The 24,165-nt window shown below is 42.2% G+C and overlaps 1 protein-coding gene and 1 non-coding gene across 2 annotated transcripts in view; both read left to right on the forward strand.

Annotated features, from left to right (window-relative positions):
- csmd3b (CUB and Sushi multiple domains 3b) overlaps window positions 1-24,165 on the forward strand; it is a 2,092,226-nt gene that overhangs the window by 439,637 nt on the left and 1,628,424 nt on the right. The window lies entirely within an intron of this gene.
- Window positions 18,140-18,280, forward strand: LOC121279493. Its single transcript, XR_005943421.1, has one exon. It is a non-coding gene; the product is annotated as a U4 spliceosomal RNA (small nuclear RNA).

Genomic DNA, 24,165 nt, shown 5'->3' on the forward strand with positions numbered 1-24,165 from the left:
CTGAGGCAGCACTTAGCCTCAGGGAGATGTGCACACTTTCACGAGCATGTGCGAAAGAGCACACTCTTGCATTTGGGGAATCCCCCCACCGCCCGCACAGGGAGCGCATTGCGCTTCCTGGCAGACATCACACTGGGTGGGCCTTAACTGGCCCGGCCACTTAAAATGGCGGCGGGGCCTGCTTCTCCAGTGGGGATCGACTCCTGGCCCGCCAGAGATTGGGTCGGTCCCATCCGCTCAACAGGCAAAAAATTCAGCCCCATGTGTTTTCAGTTCAGCAAGGAAGAAAAAACTGTTTGCCACATTTCTAAAAAGAATAATTGGGAATAATTTATTGCATAAAGTGGTCATGGTATATTTACCGTATTATCTTCAATATTTATTATTGGTTTTTCTCAACTATAACAATATCATTCCTATTAAACACTTCTACTCCCATGAATTTTAATCTTGTAGATCATGGACAGAATCTTGCCCTTGGATGGCGTGCGGGCACCACCGGCTCAGCAGCAGGCAGGCAGCCGACCCCCACCACTGAAATGGGGCTTGCCGCCATTTTAAGTGGGAGGGCCAGTTAAGGCCCGCCCAGTGGCATCCCCAACGGGAAGTTCTATGAGCTTCCTGTTCCGGGGGTGGGAGGGAATCCCCAACTGTCAAAGTGCGATGCGCGTGAAAGAGCACACTGATCCCTTAGACAAAGTGCTCTCTCAGTGAGAATACTGACAGTGGTAAAAACTTTAAAAATAGAAACTTAAAAAAATTATTAACATGTCCCCCTCATGTGACAATGTCACACGAGATGGGACATGTTAATAAAGAACACATAAACTTTATTATTGTTGTACAAAACGGACATGAAACTTCATCCCGCCGGTGGATGAAGTTTCATGAATAATCTGGAGCCCGCTGGGTCTCCTGGCCTGCCCACCAACCTTAAGGTTGGCCAGGCAGATCTTTAAGTACTTTAATTAGCCTATCAATGGCCTCAATTGGCCATTGACAGGTTGGCGGGCGGACAGCTGATTTCTCTGTCCGCCCACCTTCCTAAAAATTTAAATGGACCGGGATGACGTTGGGGATTCCTCCTGACGTCACCCCGCGTCATTTTCACCTTGGCGACTGGGCCCGCCCCCAAATCGCTGAGGGGAAAATCCTGGCCTATGAAAAGTGTTGTCATATCTGTTGAATGTTTTGTCAAGAATATAAACGAACAGCAAATAACCCATTTACCTCCACGTAATCCTGAGGCTAATTTGCTCTTTCCACACCAGCCTAAGAGATCTTACATTAATTTAATCATTTACTTCTGGCAGCAACCAAAGGTCTACATGGTTCAAGGAATATCCTGTTCTAAAGATTTAGAAATATGTTCAGTTGAACCATTTTCAAGCTTTATTTATAAGTAAAGCAAAGTTGCTTTATCTTATTTCTTAACTTGTATAGCAGGGCTTCAATATCACCCAAATCGAATGATTACATTTTAGCTTTTTGGATATGTTGGATATATTCTTCGATATTTTCGGAATAGCCACAGTTGGGTGGGCTTTTAATCCATATTCCCATCCAATTCTTTCTAGAAAATCAGTTTGAATTACAGCAAGGAATGGGACTACATACAAATCAGAATGGACCAGTCAGTTATGTGTTGCTGTAAATCACTTTGCTAATTTCTCTTCTCGGTTGCTAACAATTTCATCCTTGAATTACTGCATAGAAGTTCCTACTGCTGGACATGTCCCCTCCTAGGGATTGAGGCATGATATATGTTACATGGTCCAGAAATGATTAGTGGACTCCTAAATGCAGCAAATAATGAAGTTTCCTATTTTGGAAGAGATCAAGGATAATATGGCATTGTTTATATAGTCTCAAAATAGTTGCACACAAAATAAATTTCTCTTGCCTCTTGCTGAAGATCAATATGTTGGACAATGCAATGACATCTTGAAGAAAGCTGCTGAAAATATTCTGTTCAATTTTTTGTTGCATGCCATCATCATTCTCTGCAGAATGACACGTGAGTATAATACAAGAACAAAATTCACAAATCTCGAGCAACATTAGCAATTAGAAAAAAAATCCACAAACTTTATGTGGAAAGCCTTGCCATAGAAGATCAAATCGCATCTTTAGAGCAGAGCTGGATTGATTTTTGTTACAAAGTGGGATTGAGGGTTTTTCATTGCAGCACGTGAAATGGCCACCATCAGAGTGCCTTTCACTTGACGGCCACCAACAACCCCACCTCCCCCAAATTCCCCTTCCCCACCTCCACTCTCTATCTCTTCCTGGAGCTATGTTTTCTCCTCTACTGCAAGGAGAGAAGGCAGAGAGTTCTGATTGTGAGAAAGGTGTGCAGCGGAGAGAATGATACTAATTGTGGAGGGTGACTGTAACGCATGAGTGTGAGATGGCAATCGGATGAGGGTGAATGTGAGTGTTCGCTGTTCAGATGGGGATTTAAGGAGGTCCCCTGAGAGAGAGGAATGAGCGGAGCTGCAATTGTGTCACTACGAGGAGTGCAGGAGAATGCTGGGGAAATCGGACTGTGGTGGTTGTCACTGAAAGTCTTGTGCCGTTCGCTTTTCCTGCTCTCATGAGGTCATTGAACCTCCTGGGGCACTGTGTCCAGGTTCAAAGGATCACACTCCTGTTGCTTACTTCCTCAGCCATGCTTGCTTGGTTTGAGAGCAGAATCAAATGTTGTGAGCAGATTCCTTGATGTGAAAACCAAGCCCTTTGCTATGTGCCACACCACTCTCCTATAGACTTCATCAATGTTAAATAACAGTACAAATCACCAAACTCTTTTACTAACTCAGAAACAGCGAGCAGAAATCAATCAACAACTAACATTGAAGTAGTTGATGATCCTTTTAAATAGCACAGGTTATGGATCCTTCCTGCTGCTAAACAGATGTTCAGCTGTACAAAGTTAAGAAAGGGTATTAGCTAGAATGTTAAAGTAGAAAATAATAACTCTACTGTTAAAACATCTTTACCCACTGACTGACATCATGCCCTGCTGATTCTGCATACTTCTGACATGAACTGCCACTGGCTGCACTGATGACCTGCTCAAAATGGCATCACATGCTGCCATTACCAGAAATGTTCGCATGTGGCGTGAATGCCATTTTAGGCCAAAACCAGCACCCGTAACACCAAAAGTTCCAGCGCTATGCAATCAAATTTTGCAACTGTTATGTCTGGGGTGTATTAGGATTTTCCTCAAAAATAATGAATGAAAGTGAGTTGTATAGTTACATAAACACATATCTACATACATGCATAGGGGAGGCAGTGGCGTAATGGTATTGTCACTGGACCAGTATTCCAGAGATCCAGGGTAAGACTCTGAGGACCTGAGTTTGAATCCTGCCACAGTGGGATAATGAAATTTGAATTCAATAAAAATCTGAAATTAGAAGTCTGATTATGACAACAAAACCATTTGCTAATTGTTGTAAAAACACATCTGGTTCACTAATGTCCTTTAGGGAAGGAAATCTACTGTCCTTACCTGGTCTGGCCTATCTGTGTCTCCAGACACCTGCAATGTGGTTGGCTCTTAAATGCCCTCTGAACAAGGGCAGTTAGGGATAGGCAATAAATGCTGGCCAAATTGGTCCACATCCCATGAATGAATAAAAAAATGCAGCCAACTACATATCAAATAGACATAAATGGAACAATGGTGTTTTAAACATAAAATCAGCTGATGATAAAGTTCTTGAATGACCCAACATTCCTAAATCTACAGTCCTTTAGATTATTTTCATGATATGGCTAAGATAATTCTATGAAGGAAAATGTAAGCAAGTTCTACCCCAACTGCTTATTAATAAGTGTGTAATCCTAATTCAAAGCATAAAGTGGTGATGGGTAATCTTGAAATAGTCTGTCAGGAATGGTAATACAAACACCGACTTTATGAGCATTCAGTTGCAGTTGTTAGACTGCAAGAGTTAGGATATTAGGGGAAGAACTGCATTGGACTTAATTATCACTTCTCACCCTGTCTCTTCTTACATTCTAACTGAGATGATATAAGATTATATGATGTAGAATGTCACTTTTGAAGTCAATCTCTACTAAAATATTATAAAATTAATATCTAAGAAAATGACTAGTGCTGATAGAATATGGTTTTATAGTTCACTGTCTTCACCCAAATTTAATACAAAAATGCAAATAAATTGTCAGCAAAATATGATGACATTAGAACAGATATAGATTTTAGGAACGAAAAACAATTGCAAAAAAGTATATTAATGATACATTAGTATCATTCTTTGATATATTTTGCTGTAATTATTTTCTGCATCAGATATTTATTCCTTTAGAATATTTATTGAATCATGACAGTGGGAACTTAGTAATAAATGTAATAGTGCAAAACATTTAGAAAATAATAAATGTTAGTTGTTTTCCATTTACCACAGAATATTAATTGGTCAGTATTACACATTAAAATCAATGGTTTATAAACACTTTTAGAAAATATGTTAATAAGAACTTATCTGACAGGCAATCCTGTTGGTTAGTTAAGGTGCAATAGATGAAGCTTTTCAATATGAGGACAGGAACTTGGCCATAAACCAACGCTTATTTCTCTCCTCTTTTCTGGCCCTGCTGCTGTCTTGTTTTTAGTTGAACAACAAGTTGGCAAGGGTGGAGGGTGATGAAACAACAAAAAAGGCTCCCATTTGCTGGTCAGCAGGCACAGGAAGAGCTAAGTAAAGTAAACAATTTGTCTCTCTCCAACACTACTCCCACATCAGACTGTCATTGGATTTTTTTTGGTAAAATGAGTCCTGAAGTTCATGCAGGCATGCTTATGAGTCTTGCGGCCAGACTAAATCTCCGAGTTCAAATGGTCAATGATGCTGACAGACAATGCAGGCTGATAACAATCTGTTGATTTTTGCAAGGGTTAAGCGAATAATGATTCCTTTGAATGCTTTTCTGGTAGCAGTGGACAAAGCTACAGAGCAAGAAAAGTAACAAAATGAGAGGAAATATAAGCTAAATGATGCATTTTTAAAAGGAATGCAGTAAAAGTGAGACCTTGGAATTCACAAACATAAGTCAAAAAGCAAGATGATTATGGTAAATCTTGACAAATCATTGGTTAGGCCTCAGTTGGAATGTTGTGTACAATTCTGGACATCCAATATTAGAAGGGATGTCAAAGCATTGGAGAGGGTGTAGATGAGATTTACTACAATGGTATCATAGATGAGAGATTTTAGTCATGTTGAGAGAGGAGGGAAGCTGGATTTGATAGATCAAAGTGTATAAGTTGAACCGACATATAAGGCAACTCCATTTTTTGGGCACCAAAATGTACATTTAGTCCTATACTCAGTGTATAAGTCAACACCTGGATTTGGAAAAAATTTTTCAAAGCTTCACAGGTCGACTTATATGCCATGACCTATGGTATTTGGGTGGATAGAACACATAGGAAGAAATTGATTTCACTGACAAGAAGGTCAGTGACCAGAGGACAAATATTAAAGGTAATTGGCAAAAGAAGCAAGGTGACATGAGGAAACACATGCTATGAGCAACACATGGAGCAGGCTCGAAGGGCCGAAGGACATACTCCTGCTTCTATTTTCAATGATCTGGAAAGGCTTGCCTGCAAATGGAAGCAGATTCAGTAATAGTTTTCAAAAGGGAATTGAACTAGAAAACAAAAAAAAAAATACAGGTCTCCAGGGAAAGAGCAAGAGAGTGGACTTGATTGAATAACACTTTCAAAGAGCAGGTAGGTTGGGCCAAATGCTGTGTGATTTGCTTTACTTTCCTTTTTCTTTCTCCTCTCATTGACTTCTAAATTTCTCTATCTATCAACTCTATCTTGTCCCATTCCATTCTCTGTTTTATTTTCTCTTTTCTCTTTGAGCCTCACTTTCTTGCTCTTCTTGTCCTTCTTCCCAATTGCATCCTATTTACTGTTTCTGAGGTTGACAAGTGCAACTGGTGTTGACTATACCACTGAGTTTGCAAGACTGTTCAAGTAAAAAAAAAGCAATGGTGTTTTGCATTTAAAACAACATGTGACTCTGCAAGCTGCAAATAGCTCCTGCATTGGAACAGAAAGCAAGGCCAAGGTTCCTGAGAAAACAAAACCCTGTGCAAAGAATACTTAGAGGCTTTCTGAAAATGAAATGCACATGGTTTGAGTAAATGTCGTGTTGAACTGTCTTTTGACTTAAAATGTTATAAATGTTGAGCAGAATTTTATGAGGGTCACCGGGACACCTACATCAGGGTAAAAAGTGGATCCCGAGCCTGCACTTTCCAGCAGCAGAACCTGCTCAGAAGTTTTACCATAGCCGGCTCCTAATCGCTGTCCGATTAAGGATGGCAGACAAGTTCCTGATTCTGCGGGCCTAATTAAATGATCATATAAATTAGGAGCAGGTGAAGACCACTCGGCCCTTCAAGCCTGCTCCACCATTCAATAAGATCAAGGCTGATCTGATTATAACCTCCTGCCTTCCCCCAATAACTTTCACCCCCTTTTTAATCAAGAATCTATCTAGCTCTGTCTTAAAAATATTCAATGACTCTCCTTTCACTGCCTTTTTAGGAAGAGAGTTCCAAAGACCCGCTACCCTCTGAGTGAAAAAAATTCTCATCTCTGCCTTAAATAGGTAATCCCTTAATTTTAAACAGTGACCCCTCGTTCTGGATTCTCTCACAAGAGGAAACATCCTTTCCATATCCACCTTGTCAAGGCCACTCAGGATCTTAAAGATTTCAATCAAGTTGCCTTTTACTCTTCTAAACTCCAGTGGAAACAAGTCCAGCCTATCCAATGTTTCCTCATTAGACAACTACCGATGCCTGGTATTAGCCTATTAATCAGCAGCTCTGAAGCTTCAGAAGTGCCACCAAGAAAGGATGTCGCTGTTGAGGTGTGCAGAAGGCCTTGGCAGCTAGACAGGTTAAGTTAAAAAAAGATAAAATTATCATGGGACCCACTGTCAGAGGGAAATCCCCTCTTGGGAAAGCTTTGGGGCTGAGGAGGCTGCCTTCCCTTGTGGGAAGGGGCACCCTCTTGGGGTTATGAAGCCTGCACTCCTCCCTGGCTGCCTCCATTTAGCTGGCAGCCTCCCCACCTATCTGCATGTTGGCCCACCCCCATTAGCAAATGACCTGCAGCACCAAAAAAATGGCCTCTTACTCAGTTTTTAATAATGTAAATCAGCTGGCTGACTTTTTGGACCAGGCAGCATCACTGCATTGGTAAAGTGCACCGACAACAGGACAACATCAGGAGCTGATCCAATGTGGCTCTCCGAGATTTTACCAAGCCCACACCTCCCAGCTCGCTTCCTGGCAGCCAGTAAAATCTTTAGGAAACTATTGTAGGGTGGATGGAGAACTAAATGAGAACTATTTTAAATGGACATGATTGGTTCCTTTTTGTTTGATGAATGGATATTTTGATGATGGTATACAGTGCATGTGTGATTTTTATTCTGATTAATTGCTTTTTAACAAATATGAGTTTTTAGCCAATAAGCACGCTAAGGACAAATCAGACTCATGCTAAATGTAAACTTTTAATAGGAATAAATTTTTAATTATATAGATGCAACTGGAGTTCTGGAGGATGTCAGATGTCAGAACATGTGTTGTGTTAATTGGTTTTATATCGTAAAGACTATGAATGCGATTATGATTTAATTAGTGAAGAAAAACATAAAATATTTAGTCTTCCTACATCTTGATTAGACTTTTCCTGATTATGATTTGTACTATTTCCCTGTGTTTCATTTTTTCGAAACACTTAGTAGTGCCATAGCAAAGAAAAAGAATAAAGCTTAGAAATAAACGCACAATTCTCATATTTAGCTTAACTTTCATGATCAGGTAGAATATCAATTAACTGATTATGTGCCATTATTTGATAATTCTGAACAATTGATATGCTTTGATCACAATGCTTTCCAAGTGAACTTGCAAAATCTAGCAAATTTAGTTTATCATTCTGTTTTCATTGATCTTATTAGCAATGGTGATTGAATGATTTGCAACCTCACTTACTCCTTTGATTTGATTTAGCTTGAGTGAATAAATTTCTACTTTTCAATATCATAATTACACACCAATCTATTCTTCATCACAGACTTATAATTGTAGTGCAGGGAATAGTAATTGCATACCAATCTATCCTTCATCACACGTGAATAATTGTAGAGGAGGCCAAGATAAATGGAATAATATGAGGTATGCCACAATTGATTGTAATGTTTGCTTAGAAAGTTAAGTGCACTGGGAATAAAACTTATGTCCAACCGTTCTTCTCATTTCCTTTCACTCTTTGATTATCTCTGCTCTCTTAAAAATGAAGGACTATTGCTTCTGTGAAACTGTATGCCTTAACTAGGTTTGAGGGATATTCCATGGAATAAGCTTCATTTAGACGTCCTGACCACTCTCAATGCTTTCAGTGGAGCTGAATCTTTCTCTATGAAGTTGCAGTTCAGAACAAGTGTTTTTTTTGAAAGGGGAGCCTGCATAATAAAAAAAGGCATAGATGTGTTTCTGCACACATCACATTGGAACCTGATTTGCCCTATTAAATGGAATTCACACAAGTTTATTAGAGATAAATGCTCAAAATTAATCCTGTGAGTGAAGAAAATTCCTTCTGTAGATAATGCAGTGGAATGCATTTTCACACTTTTATGACTGCTGGGACCTTGATGAAGCATCTTTATCAATACATCCCAGAGCTACAATAACTGTTATTCCCCCTTTTCTTTATAGATCCCTCTAACTTGGAAGAATAAAATAAACTGATTGCTTTTGTTGGAGAGTAGACTCCACCTGAATTGAAATGTTCTATCAATTTTCCATTAAGATTCGTTGTTAAGGGACTTAGGAAGGGATAGGTGACATTCTAACCAGTGAGAACATGGTGTGATTTGATTCTGATTTCAAGATGTTATGATAACCATTAAATCACTTATGAGTGTCTATTTTACAACTATAAACATCTTGAAAAGAGAGATCAGTCGATACTGGGTGCATGATTTTTGCCAGTATTTGAAATGGTGGACATCAGCAGCCAAAAATTTTCATGGGCTGAATTTTATGTTCATTGGATGGGCATGTACCCGACCTGATCGTACGTAAAATAGCGCACAATGACGTCGGGCGAGTGTCCTGACGTCATCACACACTCGCACGATATTTCAATCGATGGGCTCACCGACATTTAAGAGATCTATTAAGGCTCTTAAGCAATTAATTTATTTCTATTTTCACTGCCCGTTCAAGCATTCAGTTGGTGGGCTGGCGAATAGGCCAGGCCTATTCTGTAATTTTGTATTTTTAACGAAACCTCATCCACAAGCGGATTAGGTTCCCAAAAGTAAATAAAAATCCATTAAATATTTTTACTATAATTTTAAACAAGTCCCTCTTCATGTGACCAAATCACATGTGGATACTTGTTTATATAATCTTTAAAATCTTTATTTTCATTTCTCCACTTCTTCAGCTCCCTGAGGCAGCTCTGTGTCCTCAGATAACTTTCAGCCTGCGTTCCCCTGCGCATGCGCAGACTTCCACGCTTGCCCTCCTCCCGCTCCCACCCCTGCAATGCTGAGGGTTTCAGCGCCCCTTTCATGCTGGCTGGCCGTTAATTGGCAGCCAGCATGAATTCGTGGTCGGCAGACCTTTTCCCCGCTGCTCCCAGGCATGTCCAACACGCCTGCCCAACAACCTCAAAATTCAGCTCCATGTTGTTGATGTATGAAAGTATTCATAATGGAGGACGGATAATTCTATTATAGTCATTGCAAATTTCTGGGGCAGAATCTTGCCCCCATTGGGGGGAGGGAGGTTGATGGGTTGGCGCGTGCGGGTGCGCTTCTGATCGGCGCCCCCAATCAGAGGCACAGCGTCATTTTACTTGAGCGGGCCAATTAAGGCCCAATCAGCGTGACATCCGCAGGGAAGCACACTTCCTGTGTGGGTCGGGGGGGAGGGGGATTGCCTAAAATCGAGAGTGTGCTCTTTCATGCATGCTCACGAAAGAGTACATTCATCTCCCTGAGGCTAAGTGCAGCCTTAGGGAGATAGGCTCCACTTTCAACAAGATTAAAAATAGAAAAAAAAATTCCCTTACATGACCCCCTCATGTGGTAATGTCAAATGAGTTGGGACATGTTCATAATTTCCATAACAACTTTACTAAAATTTATAAAAGCCTGCATGAATCCTCATCCCGCAGCTGGATGAGGTTACATGCTTTTTCTAGTTGCCGCTGGGGCTCCTGGCCTGCCCGCCAGCCTTAATTGGCCATTGACAGGTTGGCGGGTGCGCAGCTGATTTTGCTGTGCCCCTGCCTTTCTGAAAATTTAATGGGGCGCGGTGATATCAGGAGTTCCGCCTGACGTCATCCTGCGTCATTTTATGCATCGGCGAACCTGCCCCTGGAGTTTACATTTAATTTATAATCATCTATTGGATGGCTGATACACATAGTACCACCAATATATACATGCCAGTTAATTTAATTAACTCTAGGGGCAGAATCCTGCCCATGTTGGGCGGGCTGAGCGGGGTGGGCAGGGGCAGTCGGAAAGCCAACCGCCACCTGCAACCAGGGCCAGAAGGTGATTTGACGCTGGTGGACCGATTAAGGCCTGCCCAGTGGGAAAAGCGACCAGCAGCGCTGTGCGCTGCCTGTGCGGTTGGGAGGGGGGGGGAGTGCAAGTGCAACCTTCACACATGCGCGTGAGTGAGTGTGCACTTCATAATCCCCCTGAGACACAAGAAGAGTTAGCAAAAGCAGGGACATGCTATTAATTAAGTTTTCAAATTTTTATTTGCTTTAGGAAACCTCACCCCGCCTGTGGATGAGGTTTACTAACAGTGCATAGGCCACTTCAACTTAATTGATAACTTAATGGCCTTAACAGGCCTTCACTGCACACTGGCATCGGGACACTCACCCAACATCAACACACATCATTTTACACTCGATCGGGTCAGGCACGCGCCCTAGGTATTTGTGAATATTTGAAAGCCATTCTAATATCTCAATATTGTGATGATGCAACAGAATTTCTCTTTTCTTGTCACAATATATTATGAAATGTTTTCCTGAAAAAGTGCCTCAAAATGTCATGATTACATTGCATTGTAGAATACCATATTCCATTTTACATAATTTGTGATGGAAAACTTACTACAGTATTATAACTCACAAGAAGCCTGCTGAAACATGATTTCTGCAGCACTTAATGTTTGCTCCTAATAGCAGTGATGTAATTTTAATGTTAACCTGCCTGTTGTAGAAACTACTCTTCAATATAACCGGATTGTAGAAAGAAGGATATAAGTGCCAAGAAATCATGAAAAAGAATTCATAAATCTCTGGTTAGATATCAGCTGGAGTTTTGTGGATAATTCCGGACACCAAACTTCAGAAAAGATGTAAAGATCTTAGAAAAGCCACAGAGGGAGGTTTGTCAGGGATAAGCAACTCCAGTTATGAGAAAGCATTGGAAATGTTAAGGCTGTTGTCCTTGGAGCAGAGAAGGTTAAGAAGTGACCTAACAGAAGTTTTCAAAATGATTGAAGTTTTTTTTGTAGAGCAGAGAGAGAATGGGAGGTCTTGTGACGCAATGGTAGCATCCCTAACTCTGGGCCAGAAACTAGGGGTGTACCTCTCCCCGCAGGACTTGATGGCCATGGCAGATGTGTCATAATGTGGCCAAGTAGGTTGATTGTCAATTTGTAAGTCCTTCCGGTACACTACCACCCCAGTCTTGTTGTGGGTGATAGCGAGATCAGTGGCACAATGCAGGCTGCAGCATAGTAGATGCAGGCCTACAAACGGCACCAAATTCCTTTGAAGCAGGAGATGGTAAGGAGCAGCCTCGTCTTTAATGACTTAATTAATGTCAATGGGTTATTATCATCCAGGTTTATGTTATGTCACATTACTGCAGAGCTTTCATAGTAATGTGGGAGGAGGAGGGTTGGGAAGTGGCAGAAGAAGCTCAAGAGAAAACTGATGAAGAGAGTGCAGAGACAAGAAAAAATGACTTCCTTGTAGAAATTTTTTAAAGCGGTAAAAAATTATCTTTTTTATTCATTCATGGGAAATAAATGTAGCTGACAGGGCCAGTATTTATTACCGATCCCTAGTTGTCCTTGAGAAGGTAGTGATGAGCCAAATTCTTGGACCACTGCAGTCCTTGTGTTGTAGTACTATTAGGGAAGGAGTTCCAGGATTTTGACCCAGCCACGGCGAAGGAATGACAATATAGTTCCAAGTCAGGATGGCGTATGACTTGGAGGGGAACTTGCAGGAGGTGGTGTTCCCACGCCTCTGCTACCCTTGTTCTTCTGGGTGGTAGAAGTCATGGGTTTGGAAGGTGCTCTCAACGGAAGCATGGAGAGTTGCTCCAGTGCATCTTATAGTTAGTAAACCCTGGGCAGAATTTTGCCCTTGGTGGGCGTGCGGGCCCCACCAGCTCGCCAGTGGGCAGGCAGCCGACCCTCGTTGCCGAAACGGGGCCCACCGCCATTTTGAATGGGCGGGCCATTCCTGTGCGGGTGGGGCGGGGTGGGGGGAGGGAATCCCCAACTGTCAAAGTGCATTCTTTCGTGCACTGCTCCCTGAGACTAAATGCTGTCTCAGGGAGATTAGTGATAGGTTAAAAAACTCTAAAAATAGAAAAATAAAAACATTATTAACATGTCCCCCTCATGTGATAATGTCACACGAGATGGGACATGTTAATAAGAAGCACCAAAACTTTATTAAAGCTTTTAAACACAAACATGAAACCTCATCCTGCCAGTGGATGAAGTTTCATGATTTTTCAGAAGCCCGCTGGGGCTCCTGGCCTGCCCGCCAGCCTTAAGGTTGGATGGGCAGCGTCTTTAATGATCTTAATTATCCTGTTAATGGCCTCAATTGGCCATTGACAGGTCAGTGGGAGGACAGCTGATTTCGCTGTCCGCCTTCCTAAAGATTTAAATGGACCGGGATGACATCAGGGGTTCCTCCCAACGTTATTCGATGTCATTTTCCCATCGGCGAGCAGGCCCCACCCCCAAATCACCAACAGGAAAATTCTGGCCACTGTGTTCATAGTGTGCCTGTGAATGTCTAAGGGGAACCAATCATGACGGCTGCTTCATCCTGGGTGGTGTTGCTTGTCTTGAATGTTGTTGCAGCTGTACTCATCTAGAACAATGGATCATCACACTCCTAACTTGTGCCTTATGTTACAGAGGGTGGGAGGGAGGCAAACTGAACTCCTTTATTTTTCATGCCATCTACCCATAAGCAGAGGTGTTTTAATTTTTGAAATAGGCTGTGACGTAAACCCTCTGTTTGTGCAGTCAATTTTTGAAGTGACTCATAGCAAACTCTATTTAGGGTTAAATCAGAAGTAAAGTATTTTCACAGATTCAAACCCAGGAAATGGTCACAACTTCATACACACACACAAGCACACAATAAGAAGATAGGAAAGAGGAGTTTTTACAACTATGAATAACTTAAAAGAAAAAGCACTACAAATGTGGGTATTAGTTCACGTGATTGCCAGAGTCCAGAAAGTCAGAGTCAAGTGAAGGTTCCTTCATTGAGGAGTTACAGTTCAGCTAACTGACACAGTGTTTTTCAGGATAACTTTGAAGTTGATGATGATGCAGTGAGATGAGGTTGGTATATAAGACTTGGTCTACTTGGTAGGCAATGACAGGAATCTTCCAGAGAAATAGGGTTTGAGTAGGCTTAGTTTGATGATGCAGAATGTTGTTCAGCCTGGAGTCCTGCTTTGATGTTTGCAGGCTCGAGTTTAAACAGCAGACTGAGTTGCAAGCCGTGAAATGTGATCGTGAAACTTTCTAAAGGCTAGAAGCTTAGCTCATATGATGTTATCCGTTAATGGGTCATTTGCAGGTTAACAAGCAGTTTCTATGTCTCTGGTCAAAATACATTGTTCACCTTAGGAGATAAATGGTGGCTTTTAGAGTCTCTGCTGCTATAACAGGTTTTGATGGCTTCCCTTTTATTATAGAACCAGGCTAGGGGGATGTATCGTCTGCTAGTTCCTGGTTTCATTGATTGTAATGTGTCCTCACATTGACAGGTGTGAGATTCCACAAGGATGAGGGTTGAGCTTTTGTCCTATAACTGCTGTTGGAAATTTCCAGAAACGATAGCCAACTTGTGAATCATGTGACCTGTAGCAGCCATCTTTTGATTCAGGAAAGTCTTAAAACAATGTATGATCTCTTTCATGTTTTAGGGACATGACATTTATAACGGCTTTGGCGAGTTAGGTAAGTTATTCACTGCAGAATTCTCTGCCTTGGACTTGCTCATATATTTAAATGGTTGGCCCAGTTAAATTTTTGGGTCAATGGTAACCCTTAAAATGTTGATGGTGGGGATTCATCAATGGTAGTGCCATTGAATGTCAATGGGAGATGGTTAGGTTTTCTTATGTTGGAGATGGTCACTGCCTGGCACTTGTGTGGTGAGAATATTACCACTGATCAGCCCAAGCTTGAATGTTGTCCAGGTTTTGCTGCATATGGGCACAGGCTGCTTCAGTATCTGAGGGTTTGGAAATTGAACTGAACATTGTGCAATCATTTGCAAACATCCCTACATTTAAGCTTATGATGGAGGGAAGGCCATTGATGAACGAACTGAAGATGGTTGGGCTTAAGACACTGAGGAACTCCTGCAACAATATCCTGGGGTTGAGATAATTGATCTCCAACAACCTGACAATCTTCCTTTGTGCTAGGTATGACTCCAGGTAGCGGAGGGTTTCCCCCTTTAATCTCATTGACTTTAATTTTGCTTTGGCTCCTTGATGCCCTACTTGGTCAAATACTGCCTTATTGTTAATGGCTCACCTCACCTCACTCTGGAATTCAACTGTCTTTTTTCCGTGTTTGGACCAAGGCTGTAATGGGGCCTGAAGCTAAGTGGGCCCTGGTGGAACCCAAACTGAGCATCATAAGTGCTGTTTGTTAGCACCGTCAATGACCCCTTCTATTACTTTGCTGATTATTGAGAGTAGGCTGATGGGGCAGTAATTGGCTTATTTTCATTTGACCCATTTTTTGTGGACAATGCAAACCTGCACAATTTTCCACATTGTGGTAGATATCAGTGCTGTAGTGGTACTGAAATAACTTGATTAGACATGCAGCTAGTTCTAAAGGACAAATCTTCAATACTACTGCCAGGATGTTGTCAGGGGCAATAGCCTTTGCTGTATCCAGTACACTCAGGCATTTTTTGGTGTAATGTGGGGTGAATGAAATTAGCTGGAATGGAATCTCTGATACTGGGGATGTCAGGTGGAGGCTGAGATGGATCATCCAGTCAGCATTTCTGGCTGAAGATGGTTGAAAACATTTCAGAGTTGTCTTTTGCATTGATGTGCTGGGCTCCCCAATCATTGAGGATGGGATGTTCATTGAGCCACCTCCTTTAGTTAGTTGTTTAATTGTCCATTACTATTCATGACTGGATGTGGCAGGACTTCAGAGTTTTGATCTGATCAATCTGTTTATAGCATGTTGTTTCTGATGTTTAGCAGTGATGTAGTCTTGTGTTGTAGCTCACCATATTGTCAAGTCCATAGGAAAATATTTTCAGGACTGGACTGTGGCAGGCAGTGAAGAAACCAACACGAGAGAAGAAATCGGCTTCACCATGTCGGCATCTCATTTTTAGTTATGGCTGGTGCTGTTCGTGGCATTTTCTCCTAAACCCCTCATTGAATCAGTGTTGGTCCTGTAGCTTGAAGGTAATGGTAAGTGAGGGATATGTCAGGCCATGCGATTACAGATTGTAATGGAATATAATTCTGCTGCTGATGGCCCACTGTGCCTCGTGGATATCCAATTTTGAATCACTAGATCTGTTCTGAACCTATCCCATTTATTGCCACACAACATGATGGACAGAGTCCTCAGTGTGAAGATGGATTGTTGTTTCCACGAGGACTGTGAGCTGGTCACTCTGACCAATGCTGTCATGGACAGATGCATCTGCAACAGGTAAATTGGTGAAGATGAGATCAAGCTGTTTTTCTTCCCTCGTGCTGGTTCCTTCACCATCTGGAAAATATTTTCTTAAGGACTTGATCAGCTTGAGCAGTAGTGGTGCTGCAGAGCCACGCTTCATGGTAGACATTGAAGTCCCCTAATCAGCGTACATTCTGTGCCTTTGCACCCCTCAAATGTTTTTCAATATGGAGGAACACTGATTCATTAGTTGATCAAGGATGGTATTCATCAGTAGGTTTCCTTGCCTATGTTTCTGATGCCATGAGACTTCATGGGATCTGGAGTTAAGGTGGACGACTCCCAAGGCCACTCCCATCAAACTCCCTCCACTTCCCCGTCCCTCACCTCTGACCGTATACCACTGTACTGCCACCTCTGGTGGTCTGTCCTGCTGGTGGGACAGGGCATAGCCAGGAATGATAATGGAGGAGTCTGGGATATTGGCAGTATTTTATGATTCTGTGAAGATGGCTATGTGTGTGTGGGACAGCTCTCCCAATTTTGGCACAGGTCCCAGGTGTTAGTGAGGAGAATGTTGAAGGTGTGCCATTATCGCGTTTGGTGTTTTGGTCAAAGCCGGGTGGTCCATCCAAATTATTCTTTTTTGATTTTATTCTGTAGCAGTGTGATACACCAGTGTGGCTTGCTAGGCCATTTAGGGTCAACCACATTGCTGTGGGTCTGGAGTCTAATGTGGACCAGAACAGGTAACAGTGAAGGATTTCCTTCCCTAAAGAGAGGAAACATTAGCGAACCAGATGAGTTTTGTGACAAGCTGGTAGTTTCATGATCATTGTTAATGAGACTAGCTTTTCATTCCAGGATGATTTAATTAATTGAACTTAAATCCCCCCAGCTGCCAAAGTGGGATTTGTACTTGTCTTTGACTCAGAGACATAAGTGGGTACTTATGTCTCTGAGGCGCTAGGGTATTAGTCCAGGCCTCTGGATTATTAGTCCAGTAATATTTTCATGATGCTACCATGCACAGTATCAATTGCGGATGCTAGAAATCTGAAATAGGAAAGAAAATGCTGGAAACACTCAGCAGGGCAGGCAGCAGCTATAGAGATACAAAGAGAAATATTTTTTCAGGTGAATGACCTTTCATCAGAACTAATAAATAGGGTGACCCTGACGGATAAGCAACAGGAAATGTACCAGTACTCAGTTCTGGCAGATAATGTGATTTTGTGCGTTTAAAATCCAAAGGAACTAATTTGGGGTCCTTAAGCTTTGGTTATTGCCAACCTGCACCAAGCTTTCCACCCTTGGGTAAATCAGGCATTACTCAAAAGGGTAAAAATGAAACTTCTCCCACCAGGCTAATCAACAAGAAAGAGAGTAAGGTGCCCCAATTTTGCAACAGTTCAGTCCCGTAGGCCCAGATTTTTGTCTGCAAGTTGGAGCCACAGAGTCAGCAGCATTCCTGGCTCTGCGAATCCGACTTTTAAAAATGGCTGCCAGCATCAGATTATTGTTCCAGGGGTGTTGGCTTGATTAGAAGTCAGAGTGGGTGATGCCGGAAAAACTGAGGAGGCTCCTGGTTACTGAGGCAGGCTGGGCGGAGGGCCTGCCTCAGGGACCAGGCACTATGTCCAAAATTTAAAAATAAATAATAAAACATGAAACATCCCCTCAGCCACCACCCCCCCACCCAATCCCCACACACTCCCCATGTCCCACCCATGCTAATCCATGCCCTGTGCCCACCCCATAATCATTTATACCCTCCATACCAACATATACCCCTCCACCAACCCCAAAGCCCCTCATTCTATCCATGCCAACCTATGCCCCTGTACTCACCCCCATGGTCCTTCATAGCCCCATGTCAACTTAATGACAACTTATGCCAACCCATACCTCCCACCCACCACCCTTTGCCGTTGCATTGGCTATGCCAATTCCCCCAGTATCCACCATGGGCTGACCTCAGACCCAATCATAGATAAGAAAAAATAAAGTTTGAAGTGTCTATTGCAGACTTCACTACATTGAAAAAACATTCTCATTTACAAAAACCAATTTACTACATTGACATTTCTGCTTTGTGCAGTGGCAGTATCATAGCCAATGAGGTTTAACCAACGCACGATTATTGCTTATTGGAAACTTTTCCCAATACCCCGCTTTGACGACTGGAAATATAGTCGGCCATGGCAATTTTTGACAGTCTCTGCGGAAATAAAGAAAGAAAGAAAGAAAACCTTATAACAGCAAACATGTAATTCAAATGCACAATCTCCTATAACAAGCCCCACTTCAAAGAGTCTAATACCTTTACAAAAACAGAATTACCTGGAAAAACTCAGCAGATCTGGCAGCATCGGCGGAGAAGAAAAGAGTTGACGTTTCGAGTCCTCATGACCCTTCGACAGAACTTGAGTTCGAGTCCAGGAAAGAGCTGAAATATTTCAGCTCTTTCCTGGACTCGAACTCAAGTTCTGTCGAAGGGTCATGAGGACTCGAAACGTCAACTCTTTTCTTCTCCGCCGATGCTGCCAGATCTGCTGAGTTTTTCCAGGTAATTCTGTTTTTGTTTTGGATTTCCAGCATCCGCAGTTTTTTTGTTTTTATCTCTGTGTCTAATACCTTTGTAGTTTTCAATCAAACTGTAAAATTACAGGCACCCTGCTGTGATAATGGATCGTTATGAAATCAGTCATGCATCAGTAATCCAGTAATGGAAGCCCTCAGGCTTATGTCAGCAGACAGAGTGAAAAAGCAGGCAATAACTTTTTTTAACCCTCCTGCTATTTTTAAAGGCAGGACTTTTAAATGCCTTGACAGCTTGACAGGCCCCTTTGACAGGTACTTCTGACAGTTTTGGCAGTTTATTTTGATAGGCCTGTTGACAGTTCCAATGAATTTGACAGTAATGAGTTTATGCATATTTAACCCACATTCCCAACCACTTTTAACAATTCCAAAGGGCACCTGACCTCCACCAAAGGGCACCTTACCTCCCCTAGAGGTGTTCCGTACCAAACCAAAAGGGGTACCTTAGCTCTCTAAAGGGTACCTTGGCTGTCCAAATAAATCCTTAAAGTTCAGAAACAAAAACAGAAAATGCTAGAAAAACTCAGCGGGTTAAGCAGTATCTGTGGAGAGAGAACCAGAGTTAAGTTTTGATTCCAAATGACCCTTCCTCAGAGCTGAAAACACCGGCGTTGGTGAGTGTTCTGAGGGTTGTCTGGTCGAAGGCAGTGAAGGTTTGCCGGGGCTGGAGCCTGCGGAGCGAAGTGATGGTGGTGCTGGAGATGGGGAGCCAGGTACGTTGGGCCCGGGGAGGGCAAATTCTCGTTGGGCCAGGGAAGGACGACGTTTTGGTGGGCTGAGGGAGGAGATGGTGCCATGGTGAGTGGGAGTAAGGGTGTGTGCATGTGTGTGTGTATGTGTGTGTGTGTTGGGGGGCGGTGGGGGGAGGCGAGTGAGAGACTGACTGTGTATGCATGTGAATGTTTGCATGGGAGTGAGATTAGTTAATGAATGTGTGTGTGGGAATAAAGAGTGAGTGAGGGAGTTGGGGATGTGCGAGAGATTGAGTCAATGAGTGTGTGCGGGGGAAGACGAGAGACTTAGTGAGTGTGTTGGGGGAGGGTGCAAGAGACTGAGTGAGTGTGTGGGGGTGAGTGCGAAAGAATGATTGAGTGTTTGGGGATGAGTCTGAGTCAGCCTTATGCCCAGTCTCAGGTTTCTCACTCACTCTCACCACCACACGCCAACACATACACACACACCCACTCACAGCTGGTGAGGGTGAATGCATGAGCAAACTGAGACTGGAAGTGAGCTGTTCACACACACTCTGACCCTCTCACACTCTGGTCATTTCTATTAATTACTCTTTGTTAACTTAACAATTTATTGCTATGACATTGCTATAGTTTTGCTCAGCAATTGTTTTTTTCCTTAACCCCTCAACTTGTGTTTTGAAATTCCAGACCTCCCTTCTTAACCACCGGCCTATCCCCCAGGCCCCGATCGCTCCCTTTGCGACCCCCCCAGGCCTTCCTTATCCTCCCTGCCCAGAGACTCCTGCCAATCACCTCTCCTCCGGTTCCTGGCACTTAGTTCCACGCAGCTCCCTGCAGTGCCTCTTCCAGCCACTGAAGCGCTCTTTCTGGAGTGGCAGAAGTCCCGTCTTATGCCAATCAATGCTCGTTAGAGCGTGAAGTGGCATCAGGCCTGCTACAATTGGCAGGGTTCCCTGCCATTCTGAAAATTCAGGGCCTAGACCTGGTCTTGTACAACTTAAAATTCTGAACCCCTGGTCCTCAGTGACCTATTTAATTCAACAAACTGTCAACTGGAACACAATCTATTTTCTTCTTCATCTTCTAAACCTCAATCAGGTCACTTTCTTTTCCCCGCCTTTTTTATTGGTTTTCTTTGAAATGTGTAAGAATGTTGAGAGTTTCCCCTGGACTTCTCCAAATTCAACATCTTTTGCCAGTCATGAGTCCACTCTTCCAACACATCAAGATTCAACTGAGACAGTACAGCAGTCCTGATATTCAGACAGATCTTCATATCATGTGAAAATTTGCAGAATGACCCCAGCAGCCACATTCAATTAATTAGTAAACAAAGTAGAGCATTTGTATGCCATAGTGTGCAGCATATAAACAGAAAAGAAAGTAAATTAAGATGAAAATGCCAAATATAACGCCCAGAACTGTTGCTTTTATCATGATAATATAAATCAGGGCGCAGTCTTTTTTAATGTTTACTTATAACCTAGGAATACTTAAAATGTACATCATACTCAATCTTTATGACATAGTTTCGTTGTAAGGAAAGCCTTTGATCTTTAGACGGAGGAGAATTAACATGGAGAGATTCACGAACATTCTCATGATGTGAAAATAATTTTATGATTTTTAAATAGTTAAACAAACCTGTATGATATCAGCTGAAATATTTTCAAAGGCTAAAATTCGCTGTATAAGAACTAGGCAGCAGATGGATGGGAACATGAATGGACAGTCTGATAAAGCACACTTGATTCACCAGCTGGCCATTCATCAAGCAGAGGCCATTGGTAATGAGCATCTTTGAAAGTGTGATACAGACATGATTAACTCTTCAGTTGTTCAAGTGATGCCATGAATTTAGAGGAAGCAATTTACAGCTCTCACACCATTCAGACATTCTAAAATTTGATTGGACTAAGCTTATATTTTAAATTACCATGCTTGAATTAATGAAGAATACATTGATTTTTGCTGGTCCTGTGCTTTATGATTGAAAATGGACAACTGAAAAGGTTTCTCTTAAAACTCTGTAATTAGTAATTATGGAAGTTTTTAAAATGTCATGAACTCAAAGTCAACAGCCACTGTTGTGTTTCTTCCTCATTGATTATATTTATTTGCTATTTACTTTTTTTTATTTTTGTCCACATCATAGAATGTTAAACAAATCATGTCAAACAAATTAAGAGGTTTGGCTGTATAGTGATTATGTCACTGGTCTAGTTATCCAGAGGGCTAGGTTAATTATCCAGAGATGTGGCTTTAAATCCCACCATGGCAAATTATGAATTTGAATTCATTAATTAAATAAATCTGGAAGAAGGAGCTGCTATGAGCAATAGTTAATAGCCTGACCATAAAGCTACAGGATTGCCATAAAAAGTCAACTGGTTATTTAATGTCCTTTAGGCAAGGAAACCTGCTGGTCATTAGCCTGGCTGGCCACCTATGACTCCAGACTCATAACTATGGCTGACTCTTAACTATCTCTGAAGTGGACCAGCAAGCTATTAGATGTAACAAACCATTACAAAAAAGTATAATAATAAAACAGGATGGGCCATCCTACATCAATGTAGGCGATGGATTTGAACACAACAATGACACACTCAGTCAAGATAACCATGAGAGATATGACCTACAGACTGGTCAACAGATTGACATAGTCATACTCACAGGATCATACCAATTAGCCAATGTCCCAGATTCCTCCATCATTGTCCCTGGGTATTTCCTGTTCTCCTGGCAGCTCAGACCCACTAGAGGTGGCAGCAAGGCTACATATCATCAGGAGGAAATTGCCATTGGAGGCCTTACAATTGACTCCAGAGCCCATGAAGTCTCATGACATCAGCTCACACATGGGCAAGGAAACCTCCTGCTGATTGCCACCTCAGCTGATGAATCAGTATTCCTCCATATTCAACAGCACTTGGAATAAGTGCACAGAATGCATGGGGACCTTCAATGTCCATTGCCAAGGGTGCTCAGTAGCGCCACTACTGACTGAGTAGGCCAAGTCCTGAAGGACATAGCTGCCAGATTAGACTTAAGAACCGTTGTGAGGGAAAAATCCACTTGACCTCGTCCATCTGTCTGTTACAGTGCATCTGCCCATGACACTATTAGTTGGAGTAACTACAGCACAGGCAAGGGAGATAAAATAGCATCTTCACAGCAATGAAACCCTGCATCGTATTGTGTGGCACTACCGCCATGCTTAAATGGAATAGATACAGAACAGATCTCGCAGCTCAAAGCTGAGCATCTGTGAAATGCTGCAGGCCATTAGCAGTGCCAAAATTGCATTCCACCACTGTCTGTAACCACATATACCTCACTCTACCATCACCTTCAAGCTAGGTAATCAGCTTTAGTTCAATGAAGAGTGCAAAAGAGCATGTCAGAAGCAGCGTAAGGTGTACCTGAAAATAAGGTGCCAAACTGATGAAGCTGCAACATAGGCCTAGATGCATGCTAAACAATGAAAACAGTATGCGATAGTCGGAGATATGCAATTCTGAAACCAATGGATTAGATCAAAGCTCTGCAGTCATGCCACATCCAATCCTGACCTGTCAATTGACAATTAAATAACTAACAGGAGGAAGAGGCTCCATGAGCATCTCCATCATCAGTGATGGTGGAGCCAGAAAGTGAGTCCAAAAATCAAGGCTGAGGTGATTGCAACCATCTTCAGCCATAAGGGCTGAGTGGATGATCCAGCTTCCGCTTTCTGTAGTCCCCACCATTACAGATGCCAATTTTCAGCCAATTCAATTCCACGATGTATTGCTCCAGGAATATCACATTTTACAAACTAATCTTCTGGACCACCTTTGCCACTTTGATTGTTCCAGTGTATATGAAGAATGAAACTGAGTGCTGTACAATCATCGGCAAACATTTGACCATGTGATGGAGGGAAGGTCATTGACAAAGTAACTAAAAATGGTTGGGTCTAGGAGACTACCCTGAGGAACTCCTGCAGGATATGGCTAAACACAACATGATACAGCAAAGACTATGGACCCTGACATCCAGAATGGCTAGAGTGCAGGTATGTTCCCAACAAAGTGGGAAATTGACCAGGTGTGCCCTATCCACAAAAAGCAAGACAAATTGAATGTGGAAAATTACCATCCAATCATCAGCAAATTTATGGGAAGTATCATTGACCGTGCAAGTTAACAATAGCTGCTCAGTTTGAGATCCAGCAGGACCACTTAGCTCCAGATGTCATAACAGTCTAAATGTGGACAAAAAAGAATTCCAGAGGTGAGGCAAGAGCGACTGCTTGTGACAACAAGACAACATTTGACCAAACATGGCGCCAAAGAACCCTAATAAAATTGAAGCCATCGGGAATTGGGGGAAACTCTCCACTGGCTAGCGTGAAGCACAAAGGAAGATGGTTTTGGTTGTTGAAGCCCAATCATCTCAGCTCCAGAACATCACTGCAGGAGTTCCTCAGGGTAGTCTCCTAGACCCAACCATCTTTAGTTACTTTATCAATGACCTTCCCTCCATCACATGATCAAATGTTTGCTGATGATTGTACAGCACTCAGTTTCATTCTTCATATACACTGGAACAATCAAATTGGCAAGGGTGGTCCAGAAGATTAGTTTGTAAAATGTGACATTCCTGGAGCAATACATTGTGGAACCAACAGGGAATAAAGCTATTTTAGATCGAGTGGTGTGTAATGAGATGAAAAAAGATGTATTCATGTATTTTATTGATTATAGCAAGGCTTTTGATAAGGTGAAACATGAAGAACTGATGAGCATGTTAGAGCCTCTTGACCTTG

Source organism: Carcharodon carcharias, chromosome 6, assembly GCF_017639515.1.
Source record: "Carcharodon carcharias isolate sCarCar2 chromosome 6, sCarCar2.pri, whole genome shotgun sequence".
In the NCBI taxonomy this organism is placed as follows: Eukaryota; Metazoa; Chordata; class Chondrichthyes; order Lamniformes; family Lamnidae; genus Carcharodon; species Carcharodon carcharias.